This window comes from Thalassophryne amazonica, chromosome 3, assembly GCF_902500255.1.
Source record: "Thalassophryne amazonica chromosome 3, fThaAma1.1, whole genome shotgun sequence".
Taxonomy (NCBI): domain Eukaryota; kingdom Metazoa; phylum Chordata; class Actinopteri; order Batrachoidiformes; family Batrachoididae; genus Thalassophryne; species Thalassophryne amazonica.
The window spans coordinates 99,267,938-99,280,628 of record NC_047105.1 but is presented as its reverse complement, the minus strand read 5'-3'; the positions used below and the strand labels follow the sequence as shown (position 1 = coordinate 99,280,628).

At 48.5% G+C, this 12,691-nt stretch overlaps 1 protein-coding gene across 2 annotated transcripts in view; it reads right to left on the bottom strand.

Annotated features, from left to right (window-relative positions):
• The window catches only part of slc25a26 (solute carrier family 25 member 26), a 259,040-nt gene that overhangs the window by 38,481 nt on the left and 207,868 nt on the right, over nt 1-12,691 (bottom strand). The gene's annotated exons all lie outside the window — the stretch shown is intronic.

Below are 12,691 nucleotides of genomic sequence, written 5' to 3'. Positions count from 1 at the left end.
TGTTCAGAATAATAGTAGTGCTATGTGACCAAAAAGATTAATTCAGGTTTTGAGTATATTTCTTATTGTTACATGGGAAACAAGGTACCAGTAGATTCAGTAGATTCTCACAAATCCAACAAGACCAAGCATTCATGATATGCACACTCTTAAGGCTATGAAATTGGGCTATTAGTAAAAAAAAAAGTAGAAAAGGGGTGTTCACAATAATAGTAGTGTGGCATTCAGTCAGTGAGTTTGTCAATTTTGTGGAACAAACGTGTGTGAATCAGGTGTCCCCCATTTAAGGATGAAGCCAGCACCTGTTGAACATGCTTTTCTCTTTGAAAGCCTGAGGAAAATGGGAAGTTCAAGACATTGTTCAGAAGAACAGCGTAGTTTGATTAAAAAGTTGATTGGAGAGGGGAAAACTTATACGCAGGTGCAAAAAATTATAGGCTTTTCATCTACTATGATCTCCAATGCTTTAAAATGGACAAAAAAACAGAGACGCATGGAAGAAAATGGAAAACAACCATCAAAATGGATAGAAGAATAACTAGAACGGCAAAGGCTCACCCATTGATCAGCTCCAGGATGATCAAAGACAGTCTGGAGTTACCTGTAAGTGCTGTGACAGTTAGAAGACACCTGTGTGAAGCTAATTTATTTGCAAGAATCCCCCGTAAAGTCCCTCTGTTAAATAAAAGACATGTGCAGAAGAGGTTACAATTTGCCAAAGAACACATCAACTGGCCTAAGGAGAAATGGAGGAATATTTTGTGGACTGATGACAGTGAAATTGTTCTTTTTGGGTCCAAGGAGCGCAGACAGTTTGTGAGACGACACCTCCAAACTCTGAATTCAAGCCACAGTTCACAGTGAAGCATGGTGGTACAAGCATCATGACATGGGCATGTTTCTCCTACTATGGTGTTGGGCCTATTTATTGCATACCAAGTATCATGGATCAGTTTGGATATGTCAAAATACTTGAAGAGGTCATGTTGCCTTATGCTGAAGAGGACATGCCCTTGAAATGGGTGTTTCAACAAGACAATGACCTCAAGCCCACTAGTAAATGAGCAAAATCTTGGTTCCAAACCAACAAAATTAATGCCTTGCAGATGTGAAGAAATCATGAAAAACTGTGATTATAACTAAATACTAGTTTAGTGATTCACAGGATTGCTAAAAAGCAGTTTGAACATAATAATTTTGAGTTTGTAGCGTCAACAGCAGATGGTACTATTATTGTGAACACCCCCTTTTCTACTTTTTTTTTACTAATAGCCCAATTTCATAGCCTTAAGAGTAGAGACTTGTTGGATTTGTGAGAATCTACTGAATCTACTGGTACCTTGTTTCCCATGTAACAATAAGAAATATACTCAAAACCTGGATTAATCTTTTTAGTCACATAGCACTACTATTATTCTGAACACTACTGTATGTATATGTGATTTCTTAGATTTTTACTTTTAATAAATTTACAAAAATCTCAAAATAAACATTTCACATTGCCATTGTTGTTTTTGTTGTGTGGAGAATTTTGAGGAAACAAAATCAATTTCATCAATTTTGGAATAAGGCTGTAACATAAGAAAATGTGTCCAATCCAGCTTGGGACTCTGACGAGGGCGGCCGCATCTCCTCCACTCTCCCTCATCTCTCTGCCTTTAATCTTCAAGTCCCTACTTCACCAGACTGTGAATTCCTCAAAACTATACTGGATTCTGGATCTATTGGACTACTATTGGATTAACCATGGAAATGATCAGCTGGTCTCTGAATGCTATTGAAACCATTTTTTCTACAAGAAGGTCAGGATCCTACCTGCCCAGATGGAACATATCCTGCGGGCTATGTCCTCGACTCCTGGGGGTCTTGGCGTGTTGCATGCTTGGCGCCTTTCTCCATTGAGGACGTCGAGGATTTATTCATTTTTGGTCTCATGGCAGCAGGGCTGGTACTTTTTGGCTTATGTGCTGCCCTGATCTACCGGAAAATTGGCAAGACGGCGGCATCAAGAACCACGGGCCCTCGCTTGTCCGTCATGATTAACAAGGTTGGCAAGGCAGTGCATTCTCAGACTGCGTTGACTCTTGAACTCAGACGCAAATTGGATTAGGGCTGCAGCTGTCAATTATTTTAGTAGTCGAGTATTCTATCGATTATTCTGGCGATTAATCGAGTAATTGGATAAAAAGTACTTTTGCATTTTAAAACATGAACAGTCCGGGGCTCTCCCTAAGTAATGGCACAATGTCACTGGGTCATCACGGAGATTGTCAAATTTACTGTATCCCTTTCTGTTTTCCTGGGTAATTATTTATTTTTTCACATCTTTACAAGTTTTGGATCTTTCCTGGTGTCAGGATCACAGCCAAAGTCGGGCCAAAGTCTTGACATTTTGCTGAAATGGCAATGGGTTGTGGCTTTCTGTTTTTTGTTTTCCCCAACTTGTAAAATTTAACCATTTTTATTTATTGATTGATTTATTAAGGTGGTGGACTGGGTCCCTGCATGAATTTTTTAACACTCTCCCTGCGATTCAGCCAATGCATTTCATTTTCAGCTGGAGGTTGAACATGCAGCCTCGCAGTCACTGGTTTTTTATTATTATTATTATTTTATTTGAGTTCCCGTGTTTGTGAAGCATTGTGTGTTGCCCAAAAAAGCAAAAATTAAAAAGCGAAACACTCATTTGCGAGTCACACAGAAGAAAGAGTGGACTTCTTCCAGAGACTGTGTGTGGCCAGGACGGAGCTGTGTGAGGGCAGTGCTGAGCCGCTCACACCGGGCAGAGAGAGGCAGCAGCCGGCCGCCACGCGTAGAGAGCAGCCAGCGGATGAAACTGTGTCGTTTTTAAAAAAACAAACACACTGCTTTGCTTTAAATGCACAGTAAGCTATTTCAGATGATCAGCGTGGACCGTCTTTTTCCTAAAAGGCTTTATTTCCCTCTGTTTGTCGCGTTGGAAAGCTGTAGCTTTTGTGCTAATTTGATTAGCGCTTGCTCTAGTCGTCTTCGGTTTGTTTATCTGGGGACATTACAGCACCACACACAGGCCTGGCATATGTACTACAACGTTAAACGAAGCTTCGAGGCACAGAATTTGCCTCGAACATGTTTTGTAATTGAATTATTCAAATTACTCGACTAATCGTTTCAGCCCTAAATTGGATGACACCTTGGAGCTGATGCGTACTTTGCAGTTGAAGCTGAAGGTTTTGGAGGCCAGTGAATATTCTTAATTCATAATTGGGATTTGGCTGTTCAAGTCGAACTGTTAAAAGTGTTTTTCACTGCTCAGCTACAACACTCCAGGCTTATCTAGCCTTAAGGACAAACTGCCCACTGTTTACCTCCACAGGAATTTATTCAGGCCTTGGTGAGATTATTCGGCTCCATTCTTATCTCAACCCACAAAGACAATAAACTGACAGACTTACACATGGACTGAAGCATGCTCCAGCTTTTCCCTTCCACCTCCCTTCCTGCCCCCCCTGCGGCAGGCCCCCGTTCTTCCCAAACTGGCAGGTGGCACGACTCCAGTTGCAGCAGCTACCACACACTCACATCGCCTCAATTTGGAAAACGGACTGTTTCAAGTTTAGTGCACATAAACAATGTCAAATGTATATGTGTTGTCTTAATTCTGATGTGTGCCATTATTACGGTAAACAAGTAATAATTGTGGATTAATTGCTGTTTGTCTGTGGAATGTGAGTGTGGCAATCTCGTTGTTGTAATGACAATGATAATAAAGCTATCCATCCATCCATCCATCCAACCATCCAATTGAAGCACTATGAATACTTTCCCGATGCACTGTATGCATCAACACTTCAAAGATGAATAATGCCAACATCTAAAACATTTCATTTCTTTATTTGTCAGAATCATATCCATGAATTTGTATGAAGTCTGAGATGTTCCTTGTGCCAAAGTCAAGTTGAGTCAGGTCTTACAGTATGTGCTGGTGCTGTGTGTCTCCACAACCACCAGACCACAGAACTGATCCACTTGCATCTTTCAGTAGTAACCATCTATCTACCCAGGCAGATGGAATATGGGCATCTCCTTGGCCTTCTCTAGCCACTGGGGTCCCTGAAACTGTATGGTGGATCACACATATTGAAACAAACATGTCCAAATTGTCATAGCTGGCATGCCCTCAAAATACAAGTGGTTCTTGTTATCTAAGTCCCCCTATGTAATTGCTCATTTGACACAAAGTTATAGCAGCGGTACCCAATAAACTAGAGACAGAGCTCCAAAGACATCTCAACACTGCCTCAGATCACTGGTTAACTTCTAAGTTTCACAACCATAGAGTAAGTCATTAAACACCAGGACACAAAAGATTTGGACCTTCATTCTCCAAGAAAGATATTGGTCACATTGGTATCATCAAACACCTCTGTCCAGCGACATTATGAAAAAAGTTAGAGAAATAACGTCACTGCCAAGACAAGTGAAGCAGCACCCTGAAGACTTGGACTTTCATTCACCTGTAAAGATATCTGTATCGCCAAACACCTTTGTTCAGCAACCTGCTGACTCCATAAGCTCTTCCCAGTCATCTCCCAGTCTCAAAGGTTGAGGACAAAAATAGATGAAAGTCACTGGCAAGATAAGCGAACATCTCTACAAGTTTATCACTTTTGCTGCACACAGATACACTGCTGACGGCCGAGTACAGGGAATCAAAGAAAGCCTGGATCGTAGTTGTCCTCCAGGACAATCACAAACCCAGCCTTTCAGATTCCTCATACAGCTTCTCAAGTGATACAATCAGGGTATCCAATGATTCTGCAGAGATCACAGCATCATCTGCAAAGTCAAAATCAGTAAACATTTCTTTACTAACAACAGCGTCTAAGCCACTGGTTTCCACAGAGCATTTGATTAAGTTGATCAGACTGCTCTCTGACATCCTGAGAACCTGTGGGATCTCCAAGGAGTTGTTGGTCATCATCGTCAGCCTGTACAGAGGTACTGTGAGGGATACTTTCAAGTTGTCCTAATGAGAATGTGGTTGGGCTCTGACACTGTCCAATGCTTGCTTCTGTGACAGAATATTTCCTAGTTATGCCCAAGTGGCATAACTGTGGAATGTGGAAATGTGGAAGTTAAAGAATCAGTTATGGCATTTAAGTGGATATGACAAATCAGGAAAGGTACGAACATTGTCTCATCGCAATGATACACTAAATTGTTGGAACAAAAAAAAAAAAGGAATTTCACACAATCATGTCACAGCAGGAGCAAAACCTGCTCTCATACAAGTGTACACACCTCACCATTGTCCCATACAGTCTAGTTTTCCAGTGCTAAATGACTGTTGAAGGTTGCACACGGTGTTCAAACCACAGCATCCTCAGCGATGTTACAACTGGCTGTGAATCAACAGTGACTGATGTGTGTGTTTCAGTGGTTTACAGCGGTGGCTCCTTAATGTAGCATAACGTGTCATTGATGGCACTGATGCAGACATCTGTGGCTAAAAATGCCAGCCTGAGGAGAGGAGCTGTGTTGTGCTGTGGCAGCACAGCAGGGTTACAGTGGGAGCCTGTGCCACCCTATGTGGTGAACCAGGCTTGGTGCCAGTACTTCAAGCAGGGCACTGTGGCAGGAGTCCTGCCAAAGAGTGGGATTCCAGGTCCAGTTGTGCTCTGGACATCTGCCCACCAAAGTCCTATCTGTGCCAAGCTGCCTGTTGTACAATGCCATCCTTTCATTCAAATGCAAACTATCAAGGAGAAACAACCTTCTCCTCTTCTGCCCCAGGATGGAAATTAACGTGACCACTTCCAACACAGACATTTCCTCCTGCTCCAGTGTGTCCATACCCATCAGCACCCAAAGTGCCCCTATCTCTGCTCCTCCTGTCTGATCTTGTCCTCCTCTGCTGCTGTAGAAGACAGCAGAACTAATTCAAATGGGATTGACAGAAATGATGTGTTTACATAGAGCAGGTAGCGCAGTGAATAAGGAGCTGGCCTGCTAGTATGTAGAGCTGAGTTCTAATACCTGTTCCTGTCCTAGGACAAGACACTTAATTTGCATTGTCTCAGTCCACCAAGCTGTAAAAATGGGAATGAGCCTTTGCTGGAGAAGTAAACGTGAGGCATCAGTGTAAGGCACTTTGAGCATTTACTAGATGGAAAAGCGCCACAGAAATGCATAGCAACTATGAGATGCAATATGCTGCTTTATTAACTAATTTTTTCGCATAACAAATTATAGAAAATTTGAATATGTTTCATATTTTAAAGTAGTCATAAATGCAATATAAACTTTATATTTTATGACTAAAATTTTAAACCACTTGGTCATACAATCCCAGTTCCAATGAAGTTGGGACATTGTGTGAAATGTAAATAAAAACAGAATACAATGATTTGCAAATCCTCTTCAACCTATATTCAGTTGAATACACCACAAAGAACAAATATTTCATGTTCAAACTGATAAACTTTATTGTTTTTGTGCAAATATTTGCTTATTTTGAAATGGATGCCTGCAAAATGTTTCAAAAAAGCTGGGATAGTGGTATGTTTTGCCACTGTGTTACATCACCTTTCCTTCTAACAACACTCAATAAGCGTTTGGGAACTGAGGACACTAAATGTGAGTGTCATGATTAGGTATAAAAGGAGCATGCTCAAAAGGCTCAGGTGTTCACAAGTAAAGATGGGGTGAGGATCACCACTTTGTGAACAATTGCATGAAAAAATAGTCCAACAGTTTAAGAACAATGTTTCTCAATGTTCAGTTGCAAGGAATTTAGGGATTCCATCATCGACAGACCATAATATAATCAGAAGATTCAGAGAATCTGGAGAACTTTCTACACATAAGCGGCAAGGCCGAAAACCAACATTGAATGCCTGTGACCTTCGATCCCTCAGGCGGCACTGCATTAAAAGCCGACATCATTGTGTAAAGGATCTTACCGCATGAGCTCAAGAACACTTCAGAAAACTATTGTCAGTTAACACAGTTTGTCGCTACATGTTGGGAAGGTGTCGTAGCACGGACCCACAACAGGGGGCGCAAATGAACGGACAATGAATAAGCCAAAAAGGTAACAATTTAATGTTGTGATAATACACAACGAAACGTACTGTAATCTGCACAGTCAATTTAACACCAGGTGACGTGTGGGCAGGCTCGAAGATAGAAGATCCCCGATGAGAGAGAAGCCCTGTCCCACACCACCAACGGTCTGAAGAACACCGGAGCCGCCAAGTCCCGAGTCCCCAGGTGGCCTCTGTCTTCGGCTGTCGACCCTGGTACTGCTGGAAGAAAGCAGAAATATGATGAGTGAGTGTGAGTCCGCACACTCAGTAAATCCACAGTCAGAGAGGGAGGAAGCACCTCCACCTCCAATCACACACTCGTGCAGCTCCTGTTTGAGCACTTATCTGGGTGGGAGGTGTTGCGAAGCCGTCGCTGAACACCTCAAACGCCACCTCCACAGACGAGTCTCACCGACAGGAAAACAGCTGCAAAGAAGAGTTTAGTCAGATACACAGTCTTAAGTTCACAGAGAAATTACCTTGGTAATGGTAGTCGATTTCTCGGCGGGGAGGTGGAGTTGCAGTCCAGCTTTTATGGTGGTGATGATGAACGAGTGACAGCTGGTGCAGAGGATGAGTGACAGCTGTCACTTCTTCTGGGTCTGGCACCCTCTCGTGCTTGGCCAGCAGTACCTCCTCTTCAGCGGCCCACACAACAGGACCGCCCCCTCAACGGGCGCCTCCTGGCGCCCGACCAGGCTTGTCCGGGTGTCTTGCGTAGAACTCGGCCAGGAGGGCCGGGTCCAGGATGAAGCTCCTCTTCACCCAGGAGCGTTCTTCAGGTCCATACCCCTCCCAGTCCACCAGGTATTGGAACCCCCGGCCCTTACGACGGACGTCCAGGAGCCTGCGGACCGTCCAAGCAGGCTCCCCGTCGATGAGCCGGGCAGGAGGCGGCGTAGGTCCAGGTGCACAGAGGGGCGAGGTGCGGTATGGCTTGACGCGGGACACGTGGAATACAGGGTGGATCCGCAGTGAAGCCGGGAGTCGGAGCTTCACTGCGGCCGGGTTGATGATCTTGAGGATTTCAAATGGTCCAATGTATCTGTCCTTTAACTTAGGGGAGTCCACACAAAGGGGAATGTCCTTTGTTGAAAGCCACACCTCCTGCCCGGGCCGGTCCGTGGGGGCCGGGGAACGCCGGCGGTCCGCATGGGTCTTAGCCCTCGTCCGGGCCTGTAATAGGGCAGAGCGGGTGGTCCGCCACACCCGGCGGCACCTCCTGAGGTGGGCCTGGACCGAGGGCACACCGACCTCTCCCTCCACCAGCGGGAACAATGGGGGCTGGTACCCCAAACATGCCTCAAAAGGGGAGAGGCCGGTAGCAGACAAAACTTGGCTGTTGTGGGCATACTCGATCCAGGCCAGATGGTGACTCCAGGCCGCCGGATGCGCGGAGGTGACACACCGAAGGGCCTGCTCCAACTCCTGGTTGGCCCGCTCTGCCTGGCCGTTGGTCTGGGGGTGGTACCCGGACGAGAGACTCACGGTGGCCCCCAGCTCCTTGCAGAAACTCTTCCACACCTGTGAAGAGAACTGGGGACCACGATCTGATACAACGTCCGATGGTATCCCATGCAGCCGCATGACGTGGTGGACCAGGAGATCTGCCGTCTCCTGGGCCGTCAGGAGCTTCGGGAGGGCCACGAAGTGGGCCACCTTGGAGAACCGGTCCACTATCGTGAGAATCACGGTGTTGCCCTGGGACGGCGGGAGGCCCGTGATGAAATCCAGGCCGATGTGAGACCAGGGGCGATGAGGCACTGGCAGGGGTTGGAGGAGGCCCGTCGTCCTCCGATGGTCTGCCTTGCCCCTGGCGCAGATGGTACAGGCCTGGACGTAGTCCCGGACGTCGGTTTCCAGGGACGCCCACCAGAAGCGCTGCTGGACTACTGCCACGGTCCTACGCACTCCGGGATGACAGGACAGCTTGGACCCGTGACAGAAGTCCAATACGGCAGCTCTAGCCTCTGGTGGGACGTACAGTCTGTTCTTGGGGCCAGTCCCCGGGTCCGGGCTCCTTGTCAGGGCCTCCCGGACGGTCTTCTCCACGTCCCAGGTGAGGGTGGCCACGACAGTGGACTCGGGGATGATGGTCTTGGTGGGGTTCGACAGCCCCGCTTTGGCTTCTTCTTCGTGCACCCGGGACAATGCATGTGGTTTTTGGTTCTTGGTCCCGGGGCGATACGTGATCTGGAAGTCAAAGCGCCCGAAGAACAGAGACCAGCGGGCTTGCCTGGGGTTCAGCCGCTTGGCGGTCCAGATGTACTCCAGGTTCCGATGGTCCGTGAAAACCGTGAAGGGCAACGATGCCCCCTCCAGCAGGTGTCTCCACTCTTCAAGAGCCTCCTTCACCGCAAGAAGTTCCCGATTGCCGACGTCATAGTTCCGTTCAGCGGGGGTCAACCTCCGGGAATAAAAGGCACAAGGATGGAGAACTTTATCAGCCTCCACGCTCTGGGACAGCACGGCTCCTATCCCTGAGTCAGAGGCGTCCACTTCTACTATGTACTGGCGATCAGGATCAGGCTGCACCAGAACTGGTGCAGTCGAGAACCGGCGTTTCAACTCCTGGAACGCGGCTTCGCACCGATCCGACCAGGCGAAGGGGACCTTGGTGGAGGTCAGGGCAGTCAGGGGGCTAACTACCTGACTGTAACCTTTAATGAACCTCCTGTAGAAATTTGCAAAGCCTACGAACTGCTGTAGTTTCCTGCAGCTTGTTGGTTGGGGCCAATCTCTCACCGCCGCAACCTTAGCCGGATCAGGGGCGACGGAGTTGGAGGAGATGATGAACCCCAGGAAGGACAAAGAAGTGCGGTGGAACTCGCACTTCTCGCCCTTCACAAACAGCCGGTTCTCCAACAACCGCTGTAGGACCTGACGTACATGCTGGACATGGGTCTCAGGGTCCGGGGAAAAGATGAGTATATCGTCCAGATATACGAAGACGAACCGATGCAGGAAGTCCCGCAAGACGTCATTTACCAAAGCTTGGAACGTCGCGGGGGCGTTAGTGAGGCCGAACGGCATGACCAGGTACTCAAAATGACCTAACGGGGTGTTAAATGCCGTCTTCCATTCGTCTCCCTTCCGGATCCGAACCAGGTGGTACGCATTTCTAAGATCCAATTTAGTGAAAATTTGGGCTCCATGCAGGGGCGTGAACACTGAATCCAACAGAGGTAACGGGTATCGGTTGCGAACCGTGATCTCGTTCAGCCCTCTGTAATCAATGCATGGACAGAGTCCGCCGTCTTTTTTACCCACAAAAAAGAAACCAGCACCCATCGGGGAGGTGGAGTTCCGGATCAGCCCGGCAGCTAAGGAGTCCCGGATGTAGGTCTCCACTGATTCGCGTTCCGGACGTGAGAGGTTGTACAACCTACTGGACGGGTACACAGCGCCCGGGACCAAATCGATGGCACAATCATACAGTCGGTGCAGGGGAAGAGTGAGCGCCAGATCTTTGCTGAAAACGTCCGCAAGATCATGGTACTCCTTTGGCACCGCCGATAGATTGGGGGGGACTTTGACCTCCTCATTAGCCGTAGTGCCGGGAGGGACCGAGGATCCTAAACACTCCCGGTGGCAGGTTTCGCTCCACTGCATGACAACCCCGGACGGCCAATCTATCCGGGGATTGTGCTTCACCATCCATGGAAAGCCCAAAATCACTCGGGAGGTAGACGGTGTTACATGGAACACCATCTCCTCCCTGTGATTCCCAGACACAACCAAAGTCACTGGTTGTGTCTGATGTGTGATTAATGGAAGCAGGGTGCCATCTAGTGCTCGCACCTGCAATGGTGCCGGCAGAGCCACCAGAGGGAGCCCTACTTCCTTTACCCATCTGCTGTCCAGCAGATTCCCTTCAGACCCCGTGTCTACCAGTGCTGGGGCGTGAAGGGTTAAATCCCCACAAAGGATTGTTACTGGGATTCGTGTAGATTTGCGGGGTCTTCCCGCGTGCGTGTTATGGCCCACCCTTAGCCCAGTTTCTAAGGACGGGCGTTGTAGTTTGACCGTTTTAGGGCAGTCCTTCTGCATGTGCTCGCAAGAGCCGCAGACAAAACACTCCCCGCGGGCCAGCCTCCTTTGTCTGATATTTGATTTTAATTTGGCCCTGCTCGTGTCCATAGCCTCCTCAGCAGGGGGAGCTGTAGCCACACGGAGCTCTCTGGCAGTGAAGCGTGGGGACGACGTCACCTTGTCGGAACCGGAAGGGGGAGGGACGGCTCGTGCCCGGTCACGCCCCCCGGCCTGCTCCCGACGATGCTCGTTTAAACGGTTGTCTAAGCGTATAACTAAATCGACAAGCCCGTCAAAATCCCGCGGTTCCTCCTTAGCCAGTAGGTGCTCCTTAAGGACCGGGGACAGTCCATTTACAAAGGCGGCGCGGAGCGCAACGTTATTCCAGCCGGACCTCGCTGCCGCGATGCGGAAGTCGACTGCATACTCGGCTGCGCTACGGCGCCCCTGTCTCATCGACAGCAGCACGTTCGAAGCGGTCTCGCCTCTGTTGGGATGATCAAACACTTGTTTGAACTCCCGTACAAACCCAGTATAAGATGTTAGGAGCCGTGAATTCTGCTCCCAAAGCGCCGTAGCCCATGCGCGTGCCTCTCCTCGAAGCAAATTAATAACATAAGCCACCCGGCTAGCGTCTGATGCGTACATGACAGGGCGCTGTGAAAAGACGAGCGAACACTGCATGAGGAAGTCCGCGCACGTCTCGACACAGCCCCCGTACGGTTCTGGAGGGCTTATGTATGCTTCAGGGGACGGTGGGGGGGTTCGTTGAATGACCAGTGGAACGTCTGATACAGGCCCAGGACCAGCCAGAGGAGTGGCTGCAGCAGCACCCTGATCGCGCGCTTCCACCCTGGCGGTGAGAGCCTCCACCCTCCGATTAAGGAGGACACTCTGCTCGGTCACTAAATCTAACCGAGCCGTGAAGGCAGTTAAGATCTGCTGCAGCTCACTCAACACGCCTCCCGCTGACGCCTGCGCTCCTGGCTCTTCCATTGGCCGTTCAAGCTCGGGTTGACGCCCCTCGGAATCCATGACGATGGCCGAGAAATCCTGTTGGGAAGGTGTCGTAGCACGGACCCACAACAGGGGGCGTAAATGAACGGACAATGAATAAGCCAAAAAGGTAACAATTTAATGTTGTGATAATACACAACGAAACGTACTGTAATCTGCACAGTCAATTTAACACCAGGTGACGTGTGGGCAGGCTCGAAGATAGAAGACCCCCGACGAGAGAGAAGCCGTGTCCCACACGGCTTCCACCACCAACGGTCTGAAGAACACCGGAGCCGCCAAGTCCCGAGTCCCCAGGTGGCCTCTGTCTTCGGCTGTCGACCCTGGTACTGCTGGCAGAAAGCAGAAATATGATGAGTGAGTGTGAGTCCGCACACTCAGTAAATCCACAGTCAGAGAGGGAGGAAGCACCTCCACCTCCAATCACACACTCGTGCAGCTCCTGTTTGAGCACTTATCTGGGTGGGAGGTGTTGCGAAGCCGTCGCTGAACACCTCAAACGCCACCTCCACAGACGAGTCTCACCGACAGGAAAACGGCTGCAAAGAAGAGTTTAGTCAGATACACAGTCT